At 37.1% G+C, this 26,139-nt stretch overlaps 1 long non-coding RNA gene across 4 annotated transcripts in view; it reads left to right on the top strand.

Annotated features, from left to right (window-relative positions):
• The window catches only part of LOC143644429 (uncharacterized), a 70,654-nt gene that overhangs the window by 29,662 nt on the left and 14,853 nt on the right, over positions 1-26,139 (top strand). For 2 of the 4 annotated variants that reach the window (XR_013156693.1, XR_013156691.1), the window contains one exon: positions 533-573. This is a non-coding gene — a long non-coding RNA (uncharacterized LOC143644429). Of the gene's footprint in view, positions 1-532; positions 3,317-26,139 lie in introns of those variants that run through there. The other 2 variants (XR_013156692.1, XR_013156690.1) reach the window with 1 other exon arrangement.

Raw genomic sequence — 26,139 nt, 5'->3', positions numbered from 1 at the left:
TATTGATCAAATGGATTAAGATTTTAAATACTTATTATGTGCCAGTGGCTTTTTAGTTCTCACAGTTTCTGGATGGAAAGTGATAAAATCCCCATTATTCACTTGCCCCAGGGCACAGTTATAGCTAACATTTGAGTGCTTACTAAAAGCAAAGACACTGTTCCATTTGCATTAGATGCATTTCACTTACATCTTTCTCATTTAATCTTTAAAACAATTCTATAATATAGCTATTCTTGTTATCCTCAATTTATCAATAAGAAAACTGATAATTAGAGAGATTAGACAGTTAGCCCAACCACATTGCAAAGCTGCAACTTCAAACCCTGGCTGATTCAACTCCTAAATGAGTGCTTCATTCCAATGTACTACGAAAGCTTCCAGCATTAATTATCATTAATCATCATTGTCATTTATGAAGTAGGTGTGGCTGTCCATGAGGAATATGAAGGGGTGGGATATGGTGAGGGAGGGATTAAAGGGGAGTCACTGGGCCATTTCTGAGAGATGTGGTGTCTTTCTCCACAAACAGGTTGCTTGTGAAATCAGATTGGAAGAAAAACAGAAGTTGAGGTAGGTGTAGGTGGCGTGGTTGGGCCTGCTCAGAACTGATTGCATCTAAGCCTCTAACCCTTTGCCTACCAGCTGACTCGGAGCTGGCAGAATGGCCAAAGTCTTAGGCAGGTTAATTTCATGGTCTATGTACTTAATAGGACCTGATAGGTGGCACTGCTGTGCACATTTCTTTTCAGAAGACACAACATTGTGGGGGAGGGAACAGGAAGTATTTGGGAAAGGCCTAGGCAAAATTTGCTCCTAAACCCAAATAAACACAGCTTGTTCTGGGTTTGGCAATAAAAACTACTGGGCCAGGCCTAATCAGGACTGAAAATCGATATTTTCAATTAAGTATTAAAAATTAAGAATTCTGCAGGAAGACGGAGCAGTTAAAACATGGGCTCTCAGATAGATCTGGATTCCAATCTTGGCTTCACCTCTCAAGAAGATAAGTATCTAGGCCTAATTTTCTCATGTATGAAATGGAGATTATAGTAGTACCCACTTTGTATGGTTATTTTGAAGATTAAACAATGAGTGTAAAACATATACCAAAGTATCTGAAACGTGGTAAGTACTTTTGAAATGTTAGTACTTGTTATTCAATGAAAAATCCTGTTTTAGAAGAGGAACTCAGGGCTTAAACCAAAGAAATTTATTTATTCTATTATTCTTTTACTTAGATATTCAAAAGGTATTTATTGTTGTGTTGGGTGAGAAGGTTGAAGAAAGCAGGAATGACTTTTTTTGATTACCTAAACTGAGCCAAATATTTATAAAAATATATTATCTCATTTAATGTTCACAATAGCCCTGTAAAGTATTCTCCTACTTTATGGATTAGATGCCAGGCTAAGAGAGGTTTAATAACATGCCTAAGATCATATAGTCATCACTATCTGACTCCAAAACCTTGAATAAGATAGTCTTTAGATACACCAGACCATGTTATTCAGCAGGCAGGCAGACACAAACAAGTATCTAAATTCAAACTGATGAAATTGAGGTTGATACCTCATGCTTGGGAGTGCAGCGCAGGGAAGAATGAACTCTGGGGGGGAGTGAAGTTAGTCCCCTTTACATAAATAAATGCTAATAGCAGGCTTCAGCAGGAATGGGGGAGGGGTGCTGGTAGAGGAGGGATTGAGGGTTTTCTGGTGTTCCTCAAGTCACCCTAAAAGAGAAGCATTAGAGGGAAGTCTTTCTGGGATTCCTCAGAGGCTAGTATTATAGTTGTAGACCAGCTGTCACCAGAGAGAACAGATTATTCTGTTCAGGTGAAATTGCGAAGTTATTTATAAATGATATTTCTTGCTGCATCAGAATCATCTGTAACTTCTTAGACTTTGAAACCAAACATAATATTAGCAACTAGTCACTGCTGTGTGCACAGACAAGAACTTAGCAGGAAAAAGGTAGAAAGGTTTTGTCTAAATCAGTGCATACAGCACCGTATATGTATATTATTTTACAAATTATACACATGCAATATTCTACTAGTGTAAGGTGTCCATTATAAAATATAGACAAAATAGAACATTTTTAAGAAATAAAATTTAGTTGAAACAAACATTATCTCAAGATAGAATATTTACTTAGGGTTCTGTACCTTGTTATTAGTAGTGGATATAAATTAATATTTCAAATAGCCCTCCTAATAATTTTGGATTCTTTTGCAACTTGTCAGATTTGATTAAATCACCACTGCATTTAACCTCATAATGGACTGATGAAGAGCTCATATACTAAGTAGAAGTGTCAATTCTGATATTTTCTAGTCCTCCTATATATCATCTTCAATTCATGGTTTGTTTGTTTTTCAGCAATATTTTTAAGCTAGTTTTTCATTTTCTGATTTAGTTTAGTGAAAATTAAATTTAAAAAAACCCATACATCCCTTTTCAAATTGCCATATTTTGCTAATGCTAGAAGTGAAGGAACCCTCAATATACCTCATGTGACATGTCACCATCAAATAAAATGACAATGTGAGGATTCTAGGCCCAATCCATATTAATAGAAGTTAACTTTTTTCTTTTGATGAAGAACAAACATAAGTTTAAGCTACACAAACTTTTACCACCCCTCAGTGGATTGTCTTGCCTTTCCTTAGAGTAAACACCCTCCCTTTGGAGATGAGTGGTCTAAACAACAGGAAGTGAGGTTATGCAGTGGAAATAGCCAAGCTCATCTTCAGCATTGACTGTCCCAGATTCATTTATGAATGACAAACGAGAAAGTTAGAACATTATTTTGTGGGAAATCAGAAGAACTGAGCATGGCTGAACCTTTAAAAGAGTGACCTGTCTGTATAAAGGTATAATCTATATTTGTCAAGTGCCTCAAAAACATATATTCTAGTTTTTAAGACTTTATCATCAGACCCACTTAGATTTAATCCCAGGCCTGTCACTTATTAGTTATACAACTTTGGGAAAACGACAACCTCTTGGAGGCTATTTCTCATTTCTGAAATGAGTATAATTAATACTAGTACCTACTTCTGTATGTTAGTTTCCTAGGGCTGCCATAACAAACTACCACCCAAAAGAACTTAAAACAACAGAAATTTATTCTCACTGTTCTGGAGGCTATGAGTTCATGCTCTGTCTGAAAACTCTAAGGAAGAACCCTTCTTTATTTCTCCCTAGCTTCTGGTGGTTGCCAGTAATCCTTAGCATTTCTTGGCTTATAACTGTATCACTCCAGTTTTAGCTTCCATCTTTACATGGTTGGCTGTGTGTTTCTCTGTGGCTTAACATGGCCTTCTTTTTTCTTTTTTTTTTAAATAATTTTTTATTAATTAAAAAAATTACAAGAGGGCGGGCCGCGGTGGCTCAGCGGGCAAAGTGCTTGCCTGCTATGCCGGAGGACCTCGGTTCGATTCCCGGCCCCAGCCCATGTAACAAAAAACGGAAAAACAAAATACAATAAAACAAGAAAATGTTTAAAGATGTTTCCCTTTCTTCCTTCCTTCCTTCCTTCTATCCTTCCTTCCTTCTCTCTGTCTTTCCTTAAAAAAAAAAAAAAAAAATTACAAGAAAGAAATGCAAACATCCTTAATATATGCTCATTCTGTTCTACATATATAATCTGTAATTCACAATATCATCACATAGTTGCATATTCATCATCGTGATCATTTCTTAGAACATTTGCATCAATTCAGAAAAAGAAATAAAAAAACAGAAAGATGAAACGAACACAGAAAAAAATTTTTACATGCCATACCCCTTACTTACCCCTCCCTTTCATTGATCATTAGCATTTCAAATCAAATTTATTTTAACATTTGTTCCCCCTATTATTTATTTTTATTCCATATGTTCTACTCATCTGTCGACAAGGTAGATAAAAGGAACGTCAGACAAAAGGTTTTCACAATCACACAGTCACATGTGAAAGCTATATCATTATTCAATCATCATCAAGTAACATGGCTACTGGAATACAGCTCTACATTTTCAGGCAGTTCACTCCAGCCTCTCCATTACATCTTGGATAACAAGGTGATATCTACTTAATGCGTAAGAATAACCTCCAGGAGCCTCTTTTGTTGCTCAGATGTGGCCTCTCTCTCCAGCCAACATGATGAGCAGTCTCACCGCCCTCCCCCTCTCTGCGTGGGACATGACTCCCAGGGGTGTGGACCTTCCTGGCAATGTGGGACAGAGATCCTGGAATGAGCTGAGACTCAGCATCAAGGGACTGAGAAAAACCCTAGAGGGAGCTGAGAATTAACATCAAGGGATTGAGAGAACCTTCTCGACCAAAGGGGGAAGAGTGAAATGAGACTAAGTGTCAATGGCTGAGAGATTCCAAACAGAGTCGAGAGGTTATCCTGGAGGTTATTCTTATGCATTAAGTAGATATCACCTTGTTGTTCAAGATGTACTGGAGAGGCTGGAGGGAACTGCCTGAAAATGTAGAGCTGTGTTCCAGTAGCCATGTTTTTTGATGATGATTGAACAATGATATAGCTTTCATAATGAGACTCTGTGAATGTGAAAACCTTGTGTCTGATGCTCCTTTTAGCTACTATATCAACAGAAGAGTAGAACATATGGAATAAAAATAAATAATAGGGGGAACAAATGTTAAAATAAATTTAGTTTGAAATGCTAGTGGTAAATGAAAGCGAGGGGTAAGGGGTATGGTATGTATAATCTTTTTTCTCTGTTATTGTTTTATTTCTTTTTCTGTTGTCTTTTCATTTCTTTTTCTAAATCGATGCAAATGTTCTAAGAAATGAATATGCAACTATGTGATGATATTAAAAATTACTGATTGTATATGTAGAATGGAATGATATCTTAATGTTTTGTTTGTTAATTTTTTTTAATTAATAAAAAAAGTTAAAAAAAAGAAAAGAATAACCTCCAGGATAACCTCTCAACTCTGTTTGGAATCTCTCAGCCATTGACACTTTGTGTCATTTCACCCTTCCCCCTTTTGGTCGAGAAGGTTTTCTAAATCCCTTGATGCTAAGTCTCAGCTCATTCAGGAGTCTTTCTCAATCCTTGATGCTGAGTCTCAGCTCATTCTAGGATTTCTGTCCCACGCTGCCAGTAAGGTCCACACCCCTGGGAGTCAAGTCCCACGTAGACAGGGGGAGAGTGGTGAGTTTGCTTGTTGTATTGGCTGGAGACAGAGGCCACATCTGAGCAACAGAAGAGGTTCTCTTGGGGGTGACTCTTAGGCCTAATTTTAAGTAGGCTTGACCTATCCTTTGAGGGTTAAGTTTCATGTGAACAAACCCCAAGACTGGGGGCTCAGCCTATAGCTTTGGTTGTCTGCATTGTTTGTGAGAATATCAAGAATTCAAGTTGGGGAGGTTGAATTTTCCCCCGTTCTCATCATTCCCCGAAGGGGACTTTGAAAATACTTTTCCACTCACTGATCAAATCACTCTGGGATTCATCGGGGCTTCACTCTGGACAAACCAATAAAATCTAATGTCCTACCCAAGGTTCCACGTACTTATGTTGTTCAACCAACTGTTTACATAAGTTATATTAGGAGATGCACTAGTCAAAATATAATTTTTTTTTAAATTTTTTTAAACTTTTTTTATTAATAAAAAAATTAACAAACAAAACATTAAGATATCATTCCATTCTACATATACAATCAGTAATTTTTAATATCATCACATAGTTGCATATTCATCATTTCTTAGAACAATTTGCATCGATTTAGAAAAAGAAAGACAACAGAAAAAGAAATAAAACAATAACAGAGAAAAAAAAAGATTATACATACCATACCCCTTACCCCTCGCTTTCATTTACCACTAGCATTTCAAACTAAATTTATTTTAACATTTGTTCCCCCTATTATTTATTTTTATTCCATATGTTTTCTTCTGTTGATATAGTAGCTAAAAGGAGCAACAGACACAAGGTTTTCACATTCACAGAGTCTCATTGTGAAAGCTATATCATTGTTCCATCATCATCAAGAAACATGACTACTGGAACACAGCTCTACATTTTCAGGCAGTTCCCTCCAGCCTCTCCACTATATCTTGGATAACAAGGTGATATCTACTTAATGCATAAGAATAACCCCCAGGATAACCTCTCAACTCTGTTTGGACTCTCTCAGCTGTTGACACTTAGTCTCATTTCACTCTTCCCCCTTTGGTCAAGAATCCCTTGATGTTAATTCTCAGCTCCTTCTAGGGTTTTTCTCAGTCCCTTGATGCTGAGTCTTAGCTCATCCCAGGATTTCTGTCCCACGCTGCCAGGAAGGTCCACATCCCTGGGAGTCATGTCCCATGCAGAGAGGGGGAGAGTGGTGAGTTTGCTTGTTGTATTGGCTGGAGATAGAGGCCACATCTGAGCAACAAAAGAGGCTCTCTTGGGGGTGACTCTTAGGCCTAAATTTTAAATAGACTTGACTTATCCTTTGTGGGGTTAAGTTTCATATGAACAAACCCCAAGACTGGGGGCTCAGCGTGTAGCTTTGGTTGTCCACACTGCTTGTGAGAATATCAAGAATTCAACTTGGGGAAGTTGAATTTCTCCCCACTCTCACCATTTCCTGAAGGGGGCTTGCAAATACTTTTCCAGTCATTGATCAAATCACTCTGGGATTCACTGGGGTATCACTCTGGACAAACCAACAAAATCTCATGTCCTACCTGAGATTCCAAGTTCTTGTGACATTCAAACTATCTACATGAGTTATATTAGGAAATGCTCTAGTCAAAATATAAATTTTGTAACAAATAAACATTTTTTGCTTTACTCTCACACGTAAGGTGACATTTTAACATATTAATTGCCATCTATTTTCAGCACCCTGCAGTAATGACATTCTTTTGTTCTTCCTCATGCAAAAACGTTTTTTTAATTTGTACATTTAGTCACTATCATTATACACTCTAGGCATTCCTAGATTATACCATCTCAATCTTTATTGTCTTTCTTTGTGATTTCATTTATGCCCCAGCCTCCTCCCTCTATCATTCTTACATTCAACTTATTCAGTGTTTTAACATAATTGTACTACAGTTAGGTAGTGTTGTGCTGTCCATTTCTGAGTTTTTATATTCAGTCCTGTTGCACAATCTGTATCCCTTCAGCTGCAGTTACCCAATATCTTACCCTATTTCTATCTCCTGATGGTCTCTGTTACCAATGAAATATCCCAAGTTTATTCACTAATGCCAGTTCATATCAGTGAGACCATACAGTATTTGTGCTTCTGTTTTTGGCTAATCACACTCAGCATAATATCCTTAAGGACCATCCATGTTGTTACATACTTCATAACTTTATCCTGTCTTACTGCTGCATAGATTTCCATCATATGTATATGTCACAGTTTGTTTAGCCACCCATTCATTGATGAATATTTTGGCTGTTTCCATCTCTTGGTAAGTGTAAATAATGCTGCTATAAACATTGGTGTGCAAATGTCCGTTTGTGTCCTTGCTCTCATGTCCTCTGAGTAGAGACAACATATAGATGGCTCTTGTTTTTTTAATACATTCTGCCAATCTATGTCTTTTGATTGGGGAGTTTAATCCATTAACATTTAGTGTTATTACTGCACAGGTAATACTTTCTTCTACATTTTGCCTTTTGGGTTTTATCTGTCATATCTAATTTTCCTTCTTTTTACCTTTACTCATAGTTTTCCTTTCTATACTCTTCTCCACATCTCTCTCTTCTGTCTTTTCGTATCTGTCTCTAGTGCTCCCTTTAGTATTTCTTGCAGAGCTGGTCTCTCTGGCACAAATTCTCTCAGTGATCTTTTGTCTGAAAATATTTTAATTTCTCCCTCATTTTTGAAGGACAATTTTGCTGGATATAGAACTCTTGGTTGGCAGTTTTTCTCTTTTAATAATTTAAATATATCATCCCACTGTCTTCTCGCCTCCATGGTTTCTGCTGAAAAATCTACGCATAGTCTTTTTGGGCTTCCCTTGCATGTGTTATGGATTGCTTTTCTCTTGCTGCTTTCAAGATTCTCTCTTTCTCTTTGACCTCTGACATATTTAATGTCTTGGAGTACTTCTATTTGGATCTATTCTCTATGGGGTACTGTGCTGGTTTGAAAGAAGCATGCCCCCTAAGAAAAGCCATGTTTTAATATAAATCCCATTTGTTAAAGGTAGAATAATCCCTATTCAATACTGTATATTTGAAACTGTAATGAGATCATCTCCCTGGTTGATGTGATTTAGTTAAGAATGGTTGTTAAACTGGATTAGGGGATGACATGTCTCCACCCATTTGAGTGGGCCTTGATTAGTTTCTGAAGTCCTATAAAAGAGGAAACATTTTGGGGAATGAGAGATTCAGAGAGAGCAACACTACAAAGCAGAGAGTCCACCAGCCAGCAACCTTTGGAGATGAAGAAGGAAGACACCTCCCGGGGAGCTTCATGAAATAGGAAGCCAGGAGAGAAAGCTAGCAGATGATGCCGTGTTTGCCATGTGCCCTTCCAGCTGAGAGAGAAGCCCTGACTGTGTTCACCATGAGCCTTCTCACTAGAGAGAGAAACCCTGAACTTCATCGGCCTTCTTGAACCAAGGTATCTTTTCCTGGATGCCTTTGATTGGTCATTTCTATAGACTTGTTTTTTTTGTTTTTTTGTTTAAATTTTTTTATTAATTAAAAAAATTAACAAACAAAACATTAAGATATCATTCCATTCTACATATACAATCAATAATTCTTAATATCATCACATAGTTGCATATTCATCATTTCTTAGAACATTTGCATCGATTTAGAAAAAGAAATAAAAAGACAACAGAAAAAGAAATAAAATGATAACAGAGAAAAAAAGATTATGCATACCATACCCCTTACCCCTCGCTTTCATTTACCACTAGCATTTCAAACTAAATTTAACATTTGTTCCCCCTATTATTTATTTTTATTCCATATGTTCTACTCTTCTGTTGATATAGTAGCTAAAAGGAGCATCAGACTATCATTGTTCAATCATCATCAAAAAACATGGCTACTGGAACACAGCTCCACATTTTCAGGCAGCTTCCTCCAGCCTCTCTGCTACATCTTGAACAACAAGGTGATATCTACTTAATGCATAAGAATAACCTCCAGGATAACCTCTCGACTCTGTTTGGAATCTCTCAGCCATTGACACTTAGTCTCATTTCACTCTTCCCCCTTTGGTCGAGAAGGTTCTCTCAATTCCTTGATGTTAATTTTCAGCTCCTTCTAGGGTTTTTCTCAGTCCCTTGATGCTGAGTCTCAGCTCATTCCAGGATCTCTGTCCCACGTTGCCAGGAAGGTCCACACCCCTGCGAGTCATTTCCCACGCAGAGAAGGGGAGGGTGGTGAGACTGCTCGTCATGTTGGCTGGAGAGAGAGGCCACATCTGAGCAACAAAAGAGGCTCTCTTGGGGGTGACTCTTAGGCCTAAATTTTAAGTAGACTCGACATATCCTTTGCGAGGTTAAGTTTCATATGAACAACCCCCAAGACTGGGGGCTCAGCCTACAGCTTTGGTTGTCCACACTGCTTGTGAGAATATCAGAATTCAACTTGGGGAAGTTAAATTTCTCCCCACTCTCACCATTCCCCGAAGGGGGCTTGCAAGCACTTTTCTAGTCACTGATCAAATCACTCTGGGATTCATCGGGGCATCACTTTGGACAAACTAACCAAATTTCATGTCCTACCTGAGATTCCAAGTACTTATGACATTCAATCAAACTATCTACATGAGTTATATTAGGAAATGCTCTAGTCAAAATATAAATTTTGTAACAAATAAACATTTGTTGCTTTAGTCTCACACATAAGGTGACATTTTAAAGTATTAATTTTCATCTATTTTCAGCACCTTGCAATAATGACATTCCTTTGTTCTTCCTCATGCAAAAACATTTTTAAAATTTGTACATTGTACATTTCACTATTATTATACATGCTAGGCATTCCTAGATTATACCATCTTGATCTTTACCATCTATCTTTCTTTCTGATTTCATTTATGTCCCCAGCCCCCTCCCTCTATCATTCTCACATTCAGCTTCATTCAGTGTTTTAACATAATTACATTACAGTTAGGTAGCGTTGTGCTGTCCATTTCTGAGTTTTTATATTCATTCCTGTTGCACAATCTGTATCCCTTCAGCTCCCATTACCCAATATCTCACCCTATTTCTATCTCCTGATGGTCTCTGTTACCAAGGAAATATTCCAAGTTTATTCACTAATGTCGGTTCATATCAGTGAGACCATACAGTATTTGTCCTTTTGTTCCTGGCTAATCACACTCAGCATAATGTCCTTAAGGTCCATTCATGTTGTTACATACTTCATAACTTTATTCTGTCTTACAGCTTATGTAAATGTCACAGATTGTTTAGTCAGCTGTCTGTTGTTGGACATTTTGGCTGTTTCCATCTCTTGGTAATTGTTAATAATGCTGCTATAAACATTGATGTGTAAAATGTCCATTTGTGTCCTTGGCCTCATGTCCTTTGAGTAGAGACAGCATATAGATGGGTCCTGATTTTTAATCCATTCTGCCAGACTATGTCTTTTGATTGGAGAGTTTAATCCATTAACATTCAGTGTTATTACTGCATGGGTAGGACTTTCTTCTGCTATTTTGCCTTCTGGATTTTATATGTCATATCTAATTTTCCTTCTTTTTACCTTTACTCATAGTCTTCCTTTCTACACTCTTCTCCACACCTCTCTCTTCTGTCTTCGTATCTGTCTCTAGTGTTCCCTTTAGTATTTCTTGCAGAGCTGGTCTCTGGGTCACAGATTCTCTCAGTGATTTTTTTGTCTGAAAATGTTTTAATTTCTCCCTCATTTTTGAAGGACAGTTTTGCTGGATATAGAATTCTTGGTTGGCAGTTTTTCTCTTTTAATTATTTAAATATATTATCCCACTGTTTTTTTTGCCTCCATGGTTTCTGCTGAGAGATCTGCACATAGTCTTATTGGGCTTCCCTTGTATGTGATGGATTGCTTTTCTCTTGCTGCTTTCAAGATCCTCTCTTTCTCTTTGACCTCTGACATTCTGATTATTAAATTTCTTGGAGTATGTCTATTTGGATCTATTCTCTGTAGGGTACGCTGCACTTCTTGGATCTGTAATTTTAAGTCTTTGATAAGAGTTGGGAAATTTTCAGTGATAATTTCCCCCATTAGTTTTTCTCCTCCTTTTCCCTTCTCTTCTCTTTCTGGGACACCCATAACACGTATATTCATGCGCTTCATATTGTCTTTCAATTCCCTGAGTCCCTGCTCATATTTTTCCATTGTTTTTCCTATAGTTTCTGTTTCTTGTTGGATTTCAGATGTTCCATCCTTCAGTTTTGAAATCCTATGTTCTGCCTCTCAAAATCTACCATTGTAGGTTTCCATTGTTTTTTTCATCTCTTCTACTGTGTCTTTCATTCCCATAAGTTCTGTGATTTGTTTTTTCAGACTTTCAGTTTCTTCTTTTTGTTCTTTCCTTGCCTTCTTTATATCCTCCCTCAATTCATTGATTTGGTTTTTGATGAGGTTTTCCATGTCTTTTCGTATATTCTGAATTAATTGTTTCAGCTCCTGTATGTCATTTGAATTGTTGGTTTGTTCCTTTGACTGGGCCATATCTTCACTTTTCCTAGTGTGATTTATTATTTTTTGCTGGTGTCTAGGCATTTAATTACTTTAATTAGTTTATTCTGGAGGTTGCTTTCACTTTTATCTAGGGTTTTCTTGCTGGATGAATTTGTTGTCTATCTATTCTTTGACATTCTGTTGAGCTTTATCTGGACCTTTAGCTTAAGTTTTGTTTAACAGAGGAGAATTATTCAGTTCTTGTTTTCTTGTTTCTTGCCCTTCTTGTGTCGTGGCTTCTCCCCACCCCCCACCACACTTAGGAGGGTCTACTTAGATATTATAGACCCCAGCCAGATTTTCCCAGACCAAACTGGCCTCCTATCAGGAGGGAAGAGTCACCTGCGTCGGTTTTCCCTGAGGGTGAGACCCAGCAGGTTGAAAGACTTCCCTGTGAAGTCTCTGGACTCTGTTTTTCATATCCTGCCCAGTATGTGGTGCTTGTCTGACTGCAGGTCCCACCAGCATAAGATGGTGCGGTACCTTTAACTTTGGCAGACTCACCCTGCTGGGGGCGTGGTGGAGACAGAGGAGAGGTTGTAGGCTGGTTTTAATGGCTTTAAATTACCAAGCCCTGGTTTCTGAATTCCTTGATGGAGGGATTCCACCTGAGTTGGGCTTCACCCCTCCCCTGGGGAAGGCACAGGCTCCAGACAAGCCCCCAAAAGAGCTCACTTCTGCCTATGTCTGGGGTAGTTGCAGCCTGAAAAGTCCTGCCGCTGTATCCAGAGGCAGTCAAGCCTTTATAGATACACAGCCACAAAAACCCCTGTTTCCTTCTTTTTTTCCCCCCCCTTTTTCTGTCAGTCCTGCCCCCTTGGCGCGGGGCAAAAATGAGCAACCTCTGCTTTGATCAGGTTCACCTAAGCTGGGGGCTTATTTTTAGTAATCAGAATTAGTTAATTAGTTCCACAATTGGCATTTAATTGTGCCCAGCCCCTGCTGCTGGTAAAGTCCTTTCCTTTCCCCTCTGGAAAGCAGCCTGTGGGGGAGGGGCACTGGCTGCCGCAGCTTTGGGAACTCACGGTTCAGGGGGGTGTTCGCAGCCGGTCCAGCTGGTCCAGACTGGGGTACGCTGTGTCTCGGGTCACTATTGTGGCTCTGGGAGCTGTTCTGTACTGTTTCTGGTTATTTAGTAGTTGTTCTGGAGGACGAACTAAAACACACACGTTAAGCCACCATCTTGACCCGGAAGTCTATAGACTTGTTTTTAATTGGGATATTTTCTCGGCCTTAGAACTGTAAACTAGCAACTCATTAAACTCCCCTTGTTAAAAGCTGTTCCATTTCTGGTATATTGCATTCCGGCAGCTAGCAAACTAGAACAGGTGCGCTGTACTTCTTGGATCTGTAATTTTAAACCTTTCATAAGAGTTGGGAAATTTTCAGTGATAATTTCCCCCATTAGTTTTTCTCCTCCTTTTCCCTTCTCTTCTCCTACTGGGACACCCACAGCATGTATATTCATGCGCTTCATATTGTCTTTCAATTCTCTGAGTCCCTGCTCATATTTTTTCATTTTTTTCCCTATAGTTTCTGTTTCTTGTCGGATTTTAGATGCTCCATCCTCCAGTTCACTAGTCCTACGTTCTGTCTCTCGAAACCTACCATTTTAAGTTTCCATTGTTTTTTTCATCTGCTCTACCGTGCCTTTCATTCCCATAAGTTCTGTGATTTGTTTTTTCAGACTTTTGATTTCTTCTTTTTGTTCCTTCCTTGCCTTCTTTATATCCGCCCTCAATTCTTTCATTTGGTTTTTGATGAGGTTTTCCATGTCTGTTCATATATTCTGAATTAATTGTTTCAGCTCCTGTATGTCATTTGAATTGTTGGTTTGTTCCTTTGACTGGGCCATATCTTCAATTTTCCTAGTGTGATTTGTTATTTTTTGCTGGTGTCTAGGCATTCAATTACCTTAATTAATTTATTCTGGAGATTGCTTTCACTTCTTTTACCTAAGGTTTTCTTGCTGGATGAATTTGTTGTCTATCTGCTCTTTGACATTCAGTTCAGCTTTATCTGGACCTCTAGCTTAAGTTTTGTTTAACAAAGGCGAATTTTTTGCTCTTGTTTTCTTGTTTCTTGCCCTGCTTTTATGGTGACTTTCCCCCACCACAAACACACTAAGGAGGGTCTACTTAGGTATTATAGACTGCAGCTGGACTTTCCCAGACCAAACTTGCCTCTATCAGGAGGAAAGAGTCACCTGCGTAGGTTTTCCCTGAGGGTGAGACCCAGCAGGTTGAAAGACTTCTTTCCTGAGAAGTCTCTGGACTCTGTTTTTCTTATCCTGCCCAGTATGTGGCACTTGTCTGCCTGCAGGTCCCACCAGCATAAGATGATGCGGTACCTTTAACTTTGGCAGACTCTCCCTGCTGGGGGCGTGGTGGGGACAGAGGAGAGGTGTTAGGCTGGTTTTAATGGCTTCAAATTACCAATCCCTGGTGTCTGAATTCCTTGAGGGAGGGATTCCACCTGAGTTGGGATTCACTCCTCCCTGGGGGAAGGTACAGACTCCAGACAAGCCCTCAAATGAGCTTGTTTCTGCCTATACCTGGGGCAGTTGCAGCCTGACAAGCCCTGCCACTGTATCCAAAGGCAGTCAAGCCTTTGTAGAAACACAGCCACAAAAACCTCTGTTTCCTTCTTTTTTTTTCTTTTTCCATCAGCCCTGCCCACTTGGTGCTTGGGCAAAAGTGAGCGACCTCCGCTTTGACCAGGTTCACCTGAGCTGGGGGCCTATTTTTAGTGGTCAGAATTTGTTAATTAATTCCACAATTGGCATTTGGTTGGGCTCAGCCCTTGTTGCTGGTCAAGTCTCTTTCCTTTCCCCTCTGGGAAGCAGTCTCTTTGGGAGGGGCGTCAGCTGCCGCGGCTTGGGGAACTCCTGGTTCTGGGGGTGCTCACATCCAGTCCATCTTGTCCAGATTGGGGTACGCTGTGTGTCCGGTCACTGATGTGGCCCCAGGAGCTGCTCTGTACTGTGTCTGGTTATTTAGTAGTTGTTCTGGAGGATGAACTAAAATGTGCGCATTGTTAAGCCGCTGTCTTGGTCCGGAAATCAGAGTTGATCCACATGGCCTTCTTATAAGGACGTCAGTTATTGGATTTAGGATCCACCCTAATCTCTTGTGACCTTGTCTTAATTAATTACATCTGCCAAGATCCTATTTCCAATAAGGTCCAGTTTTGGGTTCCTTGCGCACATAAGTTTGAGATGCCACTATTTAACCCAGTATACTCACTGAGAAAAAGATTTAACATAATATTTCACCCTCACTATGTGCACAGAAACACTGAGTCAAACTATTTACAAACATTCACTTAATTCTCACAATATACCAGTGTGGTAGAGGTTAGATAGTTAACAAATCGTTTACTTTTTCATCCTAGGCAGATAGAAGGAATACATTTCCTGATCTCCTTTGGCTGAGTTCTAGCTGATTAAATGTGGGCAGAAGTCATTGAAAACACTTTCAGGCCTAACCTATGAAGCTTTCCCTTGTGATTCTCCACGTTTTCTTTCTTCCTTCATCTGTGAGAGGATCCAACAGAACCATTTCAAAGAGTTTATCTTTGTCCCCTCACCTCTAACCCATTTTGGACTGTGACATGGGATAAGAATGTACATACCAGGTGTTTTTATACACTCATAATATAAGAAGATTCGATGAAAACCCAGAGAAGGAAGGGAAATTTTTTTTTTACAGTGTCTGCACATCATGCACAATAAAAGGGGGTTCTTAATGCCATTAACTTTAGAAAAAAATAAAGATTTCTTTTACGAGATAAAGTATGAGCAAGTATCTATTAAGTCCTTTGGGTAAAGAGATAAAATGTCAGACATCACTGGCTTTTACCTTAGCTTCCAAAACTTTTCAAAGATGCCACTGGACCTCCTCAAGGAGTAGAGATACCACCCATTCAGTACCTCATGCTCTATGGCTGCTAAACAGCTCAAAAGATTTTTCTAAAGTTTTTAAGAATAAGTAACATTCTCATAGTGTATTCTCATAAAAAATGAACACATTTTTAAATACTTCATTAGGAATTCTTCCTCCACCTTAAAGATGTTTTCTCTTGCAAAAATCAAAGAGCTGAAACATGTGATTTAGATTTTTCTTGCAAATTAACCTGTATATAATCAATTGTTTTTTTCCCTCTAACAAATTTTCTGGACATCATAATACTTAGCTGGAGTCATATTTTTTGCTTGAGTAATTGAATCCCTGTCATTTGGATTACCCTTGTTCACTGAATGATCTCTCATCATACCTTTAAACTAGAAAATATTACTGTGTTTTCCTCTTTTTTCTTTCATGCTCATTTGCAAAATTGATCCCTATATAATTGCATGGCTAACTAATTAGGTGTTTGGTATCATTTTTTTCTCCTCAAATGCAGAAAAATGATTTCTTGCTGACTTGAGTGAATCCAAATATCAGCACAGTCTCCAAGACAGTCTGCTGCTATTATCCTTAGCATGCCCCTTTCCTCAATTCTGTGATTTTGGAAATTGAGTTTGAAGCCTTGAGAAATGTCCATGGGCTCTGTGGTTTCAGGAAACAAACAGGCTTTGGGTTTAGACAGGCCTAACTTCCATCCTGGTTCAGCCGTCAACTAGTTATATGTAACCCTGACCAGTTTATTAAACCTCTTAGGAGTTACAAGTAAAATGGTGATAGTAAAGCCCACTTCACATGGTTGATGAGAATACTAAATGGGATATACAGGCTGATTTTACTGTTAAACATAAATACAAAAATAATAAATAAAATCTTAGCAAACTAAATCCAGCAATATATAAAGTAGATAATAACATGACCAAGTTGTATTTTTTACGAGAAATACAAGTTTGGTTTGACAGTTTTAAAATTCAAAATGTGATTTATACTTTAACTCATTGATGAGATAAACACATATGGTCATTTCATTAGATGCAGAAAAGATTTTAACAAAACTCAACATTCATTCATTCATAAAACCAAAACTTTCTGCAAATTGGTAATAGAGGAGAACTTCTTAAACAGATAAAGGGTATCTATTAAAAAAAAAACTTACAGCTTAAAGACACAAAGTTTTCTTAAATTGATAAAGCATACCTAAGTCATATATCATTAGAATTAATGGTTAAAAGTTGAAAATTTTCCATTTGAGATCAAGAGTAAGACACTTATTTTATTTACCATTGTCCTAGATGTCCTAACTAGCTCAGAAAAGTAATAAAAATATGCAAGTAAAAGGTATTAAGGATCGGAAAAGAAGAAGTGAAATCCAAAAACAACTACATATAAATCATTAGGCTTAATAAGAGGTTAGCAAGTTTTCTGATTTGAGGTTAATATAGAAAAACTAAATGCTTCTTTATATACCAGTCACAAGGTTTGTTTGTTTTAAAAAAAATTTTAACTATTCAACTTATAATAACATAAAATAAATAAAGTTCCTAGGAATAAATTTAACAAAATATCTGTTATTCTGGATATAGTGCCCTGCCTGGGACCCAAATCATGGTACCTCAGAAACATTGCTGCCTTCAGCCCTTCTATGATAGGAATTGTTTGACTGTAAACAAATGACTACACGAGAAGGAAGAACTAAATGTCTATTCAGAAACAGCTCCTGAAGTTCTCCTCACTTATGTGTCCAATCTTGGCTCACCATCACCAGCTCCAATGGCAGGAAGTACTCTATTAGGGTTACCCAATCTTTGAGAGTTCTTACAGAAACCCACCTCATCTCCAAACAGAAGAATAGTCAACACATGTAGACAGCTTCGAACTAGTTAAATCACATTCTCTCTTTTGACTCTTAGTATGATCCCATGGGGAAAGAATTAATATTATGCCCATTTTACTTGTAAGGAAGCGGAAAATGTTCAAAGTTAAAGATAGGCAAAGACCTACAGTCAGTCATGGAGCTGGGATTCAAATTTAGGACTTCTGATACCAAATTTAATGCATTTTCTTCCATAGAAACAATATAGTCTTAAAAACAGCTCTGTCCTACCACACTTATCAAGGCATTTGCACTATTTTATAGATTATTGAATCTGGATTACTGGGCAAACCTTTTCCCACTTCCTCTATTCTCAAACAATTGAGTTTCTTCAGGGATTATATTTTTACATTTTAAGATAGGGAATAGAAAAAGGAGAGAAAAAAGAAGTGTATTTGCCCCACAAATTGACAGAAGGTTTTTTTAGACAAGTCAATGTCTCTCTACCCTTACTTGAGAAAATAGATGTACCTCCTTCTTGGACTTTTGAGAATTAAATTAGATAAGACACAAGAAGTGCACAGTTCATATCACTATAGTATGAACTCAAAAAGTACTAGCTATTGTTATTGGCAACTACCACAATACCAGCAGATAATCCTTTATACTTTATAGTCAAAAGTAATATTCCCCAGATCAAGGCAGAGAAGGCGCAACACCAACCTGACTGCAGCTAGATCCTTTGTGCAGTTCATGAATAAATAACCCATTCCTGGAGAATTGCAATGAAGAGGAAGAATTCTAGGAACTAAGTGTTTTTGGTTCTAAACATGTGATTCACTAAGAGAACCAAAATGGCTGCCTATTCCACATTAAGATATCTGTTAATTTGTTTATTCTTTTATTTTATCGCCCCTTTCAACTTCTCCATTCTAAGTTGCATTGCTCTCTTTTGTGGCTTCTTTTTCCCTTTAAACCTGAATTTAATTTGCTGTAAAACCTGATCTGCTGCAAATAATAATAATAAGGTAAATGGAGAAGTGGAATGGAACACACAGTGTACTTTGCCTCCAACCAGGAAGCTACCTGCCCACTCCTCTCCCCATAGAGCCATCATTATTTCAAGAACAAATTACTTAGAGACCAGTTGTTCTTAATTGTTCATAGCCAAGGATTTCAGGCCAACTCTGATTAGTACATCAGAAGGAATCCATTTGATGCAGGTAGACTATTCCCACATTTATTCTTTATCCCTCAGTAACTGGCCAGAATATTCAGAGGGAAAAGGGACATTGTAAGAAAGTTGACTCTAAAGGAATGCTAAGTATGTCATTCTTGGTCTATTGATGCTTCAGGACAAATGCCCTTTGTCCTCCCCCCAGTTAGCAATGGCATATTTGAACACTGCTCTAAGCATTGGAAAGTTGTTTTTCTCATTAATTTATTTATTTATGCATTCATTCATTCATTCATTCAGTAGACCTTTATTGAGCACCCACTATGTGCCAGGTTAGGTCTTGGTGATGTAAAAAAGACAGACAGATGGGACTCCTACCTTCATGAAGCACACAATCTACCAAAGCATACAGACAAAAAAAGCCGTCTTATAATTTTTAAAGAATGTGATAGATAGGTACCACGAAAGAAATAAAGAAATGTATAAAAGAGTAATTGGGAAGAGAGGGAGTCAAAGATAGAGTGGTCAAAGTGGGCTTTCTGAGAAGGCAATATTAAAGGTGAGATCTGAAGGTTGAGAAGGAGCTAGTTATAGAGGAGTCAGGAAAAACCTCAATCAGCAATGGGAACAAAGTGCAAAGGCTTCTGACTGGGAAAAGAGCTTGGGATGTTTGGAAAAGTGAAAGGAGTGTGAAATGAGAGTAGAGAGGCTGGCAGCAGACAAATTAAGCAGGATCTTCTCAGCCAAGACTAAGGATTTCCATTTAAGTGCAATTCATTCAGCATTTAGCCAATACACAATTAATGTGTGTCAGGCAATGTTTTAGGCACTGGACATACAGCAGTAACTAAACAGGTTCCATCTTGAAAGTTACATTCTATGGGAGTGGTAAATAGTAAACAAAATAAGTAATCATATATAATGTTATTTTTAAATAGTGCTAAGGAGAACATTTTAACAAACCAAGGAAAGGAGTTAAGTATAGGATTGTAATTTTAGATAAGAGTATCAGAGAAGGCCTAACTGAAAAATGTACATTTAAACAAAGATTCAAAGGGCCCATGTGCTGACCTCTAATATTTAGAGGTCAGGGAACATGAATAGGACAAGGAAAGGAAAATGAAAAAAAGTACAAGAAAGATCAGGCAAGTACTGTGTTCTGGAAGCTGGAAAGTTCCACGGAGGAGAGAGAGAGCAAAAGTATAAAATGCTGCAGATGGTAAATAAAGAGAAGGACTGAGATGTAACCATTGGATTTAGCAATGTGTGGGTCATGGGTGACTTTATGAAGAGCAGTTTTACTACTGTGATGGAGGCAAAAACTAGTTTGAAACATTTTCAGGGGAAAATTGGAGGAGAGGAGCTTTGCCATGAGGTGAGGAGTTGACATGGGACAGATAACTGTGGAAGAGTTAGATCAAAAGAATTTTTCCTCTAACTTTTAAAAAAATGTTAAAGAAAAGTTGAATGAATAGTACAAAACCCTTGAACCCTTCAACTAGTTGTAGCAATTGTGAACATTTTGCCACAATTGCTTTCTCTCTAGAGAGGAGGATTTTTAAAAACTTTTTTTTAATTTTGAAATATAACACATGTGCCAAAAAGTCCACAAAACAAAAATGTGTAAGTCCATGAATGATCACAAAGCAAACACCCATGTAACCAGTACCAATTTCAAGCAACATGGCTAGCATACCCTACACTGCTAGCATTCCCAAAGCTCCCATGTGCCCCTTCCCTTCCCCCAAAAGGTAACCATCATCCTGAACACAGTGATAGCTTCTTGCTTTTCTTTATAGTTTTACCACATAACAATGAATTCCTAAACACATAATTTAGTTTTTGCACTTTATGAATGGAATAACAAAATTAGTGTCTTTTTTATATCTGGCTTCTTTTATGCAATGTTGTTTTGTGTTTTGTATTGTAAAGCATTCTCTTATAAAAATATACCACCATTTATTTATTCAGTTTATGTGTTGTTTCCAGTTTATTTTCTTATGAAAAATGCTGCTGTGGATATTCTTTGTATGTCTCTTGATACACATGTGCATGCATTTCTATTGGGTAGAAATAGAAGAAGTAGAATTTTTGCACAGAAGTAGAATTTTTGGGTCATAGTTATGTATTCAACTCCATAGCTAATACCAAAGAGTTTCCCCATTGTTTATTCCAATTTATATTCTCATCAGCAATGTATGAAAGCTGTTGCTTCATATCCTTACCAGCAATTGTTATTGTTTGTTCTCCTCCTACTCCTGTTCCCTCTTTCTCTTCTTGCTCCTCCTCTTCCTCCTTTTCCTTCTTATTTAATTTTTGCCGTTTTGGTGGGTGTGTAGTAGTGTCTCATTGTGGTTTTAATTTACATTTCCCTGGATACTAATGACAATTGGTCATTTGGGTTCCTGTTTTGTGAAATGTCAGTTCAAAGCTTTTGCCCATTTTAAAAATTGGATCATCTGTCTTTTTCTTAGTAATTTGTTTTTCCTATATATAAGATATGAGTCCTGGTAGGTTATACATCTTGCACATATATTCTCCCACTCTCTGTCTTGCCATTTCATTTCCTTAATGCAATTTGCTGATGAACAGAAGTTCTTCTTTTTAATGTAGTCAAATTATTCAGTCTTTTCTTCTATTGTGCTTTTTGGAGTTCTGTTTAGGAATTTTCTTCATTATTCTTCTGTGTAATTTCCTACAAGTTGTATTTCTCTGCCTTCCCTATTAAGGGCAATAACCCACATGGAATTGAGTTTTTGTTTCTTTTTTTAACTTTTTTTAAATTATGAAATATAACATATATACCAAAAAGGCAATAAATTTCCAAGTACATTTTAACAAGTAGTTATAGAACAGAATTTAAAGTTTAGTATGGGTTACAGTTCCACATTTTTTTGTTTTTTCTTCTATCTGCTCCAAGACACTGGAGACCAAAAGAAATATTAATATAATAATTCAGCAGTCATACCCATTCGCTAAATCCTAACTTCTCTGTTATACTCTTCCTTTTCTTTTTTTCTTTTTTGTGAAAAATAATACATATACAAAAAAACAATAAATTTCAAAGTACACTGCAACCAGTAGTTGTAGAACAGATTTCAGAGTTTTGTATGGGTTACAATAACACAATTTTAGATTTTTACTTCTAGCTGCTTTAAGGTACTGGAGACTAAAAGAAATTCAATATAATTATTCAGCAATCATGTTCATTTGTTAAGCCCAACCTTCTTGTATAACTCCACAGTCAGCTTTGATCTTTCTCCCACTCTTTAGTGGTATTTGGGCTATGCCCATTCTAACTTTTTCATGTTAGAAGGGACTATCAGTAACATGGGATAGTGGGGTGAAACTAGTTGATGTTCTGGAGAGGCTGGCTCCTCTGCATTTCAGGACTTATCTGGTCCAGGAACCCATTTAGAGGTTGTAGGTTTCTGGAAAGCTACCCTAGTGTATGAAACTCATATAGAATCTTATATAATTCCCTAGGTATTCTTTAGGATTGGCTGGAATGGGTTTGGTTGGAGTTTGGCAAGATATGCTAGGTAACAATGTCTAACTGAAGCATGCATGAGAGTGACCTCCAGAGTAGCCTTTTGACTGTATTTGAACTCTCTCAGCCACTGACACCTTATTTGTTACACTTCTGTGCCAGTTTGAAAGGATATATGTACCCTAGAAAACCCATTTTTAAATTCTAATCCCATTTTGTAAAGGCAGCTGTTTCTTCTAATCCCTATTCAAAACTGTAAGTTTGAAACTGTAATTGGATCATCTCTCTGGAGATGTGACTCAATCAAGAGTGGTTGTTAAACTGGATTAGGTGGATATGTGTCTCCACCCATTTGGGTGGGTCTTGATTAGTTTACTGGAATCCCATAAAAGAGAACAAGAGAAAAAGCCAGGAGCTTCTGAGAGAGCAGAGAATGATATAGCTATGAGAAGCAGAGAGTCCACCAGCCAGTGACCTTTAGAGATGAAGAAGGAAAACACCTCCCAGGGAGCTTCATGAAACAGGAAGCCAGGAGAGAAAGCTAACAGATGACACCATGTTTGCCACATGCCTTTCCTGATGAGAGAGAAACCCTGTCTGTGTTTGCCATGTGCCTTCTCACTTGAGAGAGAGACCCTGAACTTCTTCGACCTTCTTGAACAAGAGTGTCTTTCCCTGGATGACTTAGATTGGACATTTCTATAGACTTGTTTTAATTGGGACATTTTCTTGGCCTTAGAACTGTAAACTTGCAACTTATTAAATTCCCCTTTTTAAAAGCCATTCCATTTCTGGTATATTGCATTCCAGCAGCTAGCAAACTAGAACAACTTCTTTTCCCCTTTTTGGTGAGGATGGCATTGTTGATCCAACAGTGACAGGACCAGGCTCATCCCTGGGATGGAATTGAATTTTATATGTTATATTTCCTTTTTTTATAATAGGATATCCAATGACCCAATGCCATTTTAAGACTGTCCTTTCCCTACTGTTCTGAAATGCCACTTTTGTTATAAATCAGTTTATTTATAGGCTTTGAATTCAATTTCATTGGTATATTTTTATATTGACCGTCTTTATCATATTGACTTAATTACTGTAGCTTTATAATAACTCTTGATATCTGATAGGGAAATTATTCCTGCCTTGTTCTTTTTCAAAAGTGACTTGGCTATTCTTGGTCCTTTCCATGACCCAGTAGATTTTAGAATCAGCTTATGGAGATTCAAACAAATCCAAACCAAACAAAAATGTTCTTGACATTTGAATTGGAATTACATTGAATCTATAGATTATTTGGGAAGAATTGATATCTTTAATATCATTGAGACTTTAATTTTTCAATAAAGTTTATGAATTTTCTGTGTAGAAATCTTGTACATTTTTGTGAGTTTATCCCAAAGTATTGAAACTATTTGATGCTGTTGTAAAGGGTATCTTTTTTTTTGAGATATATTCACATATCTTTTTATAATTTTTAAATTTTTTCTTACCATATGATCATTCCATTCTTGGTATATAATCAATAACTCATAATATCATCGCCTAGTTGTATATTCACCACCATGATCATTTCTTAGAACATTTGTATCAATCCAGAAAAAGAAATAAAAAGAAAAAAGAAAAAAACCTCTTACATACCATACCCATTAACCCCCCCTCACTGACTGCCAGCATTTCCATCTACCCAATACATTTTAGCCTTTGTTTCCCCTATTTTTTTCTAAGCCCCTTACCACTTCCTTTCATTGATCACTAGTATTTCAATCTACCAAATTTATTTTAACATTTGTTCCCCCTATTATTTATTTATTTATTTATTTATTTTTAATCCATATGTCTCACTCATCTGTCCGTACCATAGATAAAAGGAGCATCAGATAACTTTCGCAATGTGACTGTGTGATTGTGAAAACCTTGTGTCTGATCCTCCTTTTATCTACCTTATTAAAAATAAATAAATAATAGGGGGAACAAATGTTAAAATAAATTTAGTAGATTGAAATGCTGGTTATTGGCAAGGGGGAGTGGTAGGGGGTATGCTATGTACGAATTTTTTTTTTTAATTTCTTTTTCTGGATTGATGCAAATGTTCTAAGAAGTGATTGTGGTGATGAATATACAACTATGTGATGATATTGTGAGTTATTGATTATATACCAAGAATGGAATGATCATACGGTAAGAATGTTCATGTTTGTATGTTATGTTTAAAAAAATTTTTTTAATTAAAAAAATGATCATGCCATCTAATACATAAAATAAATAATTTTTAAAGAGGAGCATCAGACACAAGGTTTTCACAATCACACAGTCACAATGTGAAAGCTATATCATTACACAGTCATCTTCAAGAAACATAGCTACTGGAACACAGCTCTGTACTTTCAGGCACTTCCCTCCAGCCTCTTCAATATATCTTAACTAAAAAGGTGGTATCTATGAAATGCGTAAGAATAACCTCCAGGATAACCTCTCGACTCTGTTTGAAATCTCTCAGCCATTGACACTTTGTCTTGTCCCATTTCTCTCTTCTCCCTTTTGGTCAAGAAGGTTTTCTCAATCTCTTGATGCTGAGTCCCAGCTCATTCTAGGATTTCTGTCCCACATTGCCAGGAAGGTTTACACCCCTGGGAGTCATGTCCCACTTAGAGAGGGGGAGAGCAGTGAGTTTGCTTATCTTGTTGGCTGAGAGAGAGGCCACATATGAGCAACAAAAGATGGTCTCTGGGGGTGACTCTCAGGCCTAATTTTAGTAAAGGCTATCCTAAAATTATCTAACTTTTTGGTGAGTGGAAATGCAACAGATTTGTATATTAGCCTTTTATCCAGCAATCTTATTTAAGTCACTGTTTAATTCTAATAATTTATCTGTATATTCTCTTGGATTTTCTATGTATGTAACCACAAAATCTGTGAATAATCAAAGTTTATTTCTTCCTTTTCCTCACTCTGTAATTAAAAAATGCCACCTTATTTCTCTTAGTACTTTAAAAATAATGGTTAATATTTAATCCGTCTTGAATTCATATTTTATCAACATGAATTTGAGAAACAACTTATTAATTCTAAAGGAAAACTGTGTTGGAATTTTTATTGTGGGAACCTTAAATTGATAGATTATATTTCTGATATTGAGTCTTCTATCAATGAACAAGGGACGCCTTTTTAATTGCTTAAATCTTCTTGTGTTTTCCTCAGTATTCTAATAGAGATCTTGTGCAGTTCTTATCAATTTATTCCTAGATATTTATATTTTTGTTGCTATTGTTAATGAAGATGTTTTCTGCATTATATTCAAAGTGGTTGTTCTTTCTTTGCTTAAAGCCTATTTATCAACTTTTTTGAGTGAATTTTGAAACTCAATCACTGAACTAAATTTAAATTCTCTTCTTGTGCATACTATGTCATCTGTAAAAATTATAAAATTTTCTTCCTCCTTTCTATATTTTATTCTATTTACTTATTTCCATTATGGAGTTTTAAGAAGGAAGGGCTGTGATATAACCTGATTAAAAGTTTTAAAAGTCACTTTTGTTGCAAAAGTGGAATCAAGGAGACTTTTTGGGAGACCAGAATAGTAGTCCCGATACCAACAGTGTGGCTTGGGTTAAGAGAGTTGCTGCAGAGATCAAAAGAAGTGGAGAGATTGGAAATATATTTTGGAGGTAGATACGTGAGAAGAACATGCTGATCATATTATGTTAAAGCTCGGCAAACTTCTTAGAAATTTAGAATATAAAAATTATAGTTAATTAGGAGAGACAATAAATAAATAAATATATTTCAATGTCTACTCTAACCCTATGTATGTTAGGGTTCACTTTGCACTTTCTCGCCACTTTCAATGATAGAGAACTCACTACTTCACATGACAGCCCATTCCTTGGATTCAATTCACTCCACAAACTGTACTCCTTGTCAAGCACTGTGTGGAGCACTAGGATACACACATAATCAAGATTCACTCTGTTCTTGGGGAAGCTCAGACAAAGGGACAGCTCTCTTAGAAAATCTCTCTCCTGGCAAACTCTGCCTACTAGTTCTCTAAACTGAATTCTCTTACAGAACAAGGCTGTTCTCTC

The sequence above is a fragment of the Tamandua tetradactyla genome, chromosome 8 (genome assembly GCF_023851605.1).
Source record: "Tamandua tetradactyla isolate mTamTet1 chromosome 8, mTamTet1.pri, whole genome shotgun sequence".
NCBI classification, from domain to species: Eukaryota; Metazoa; Chordata; class Mammalia; order Pilosa; family Myrmecophagidae; genus Tamandua; species Tamandua tetradactyla.
This window is presented reverse-complemented; position numbering and strand designations above follow the sequence as displayed.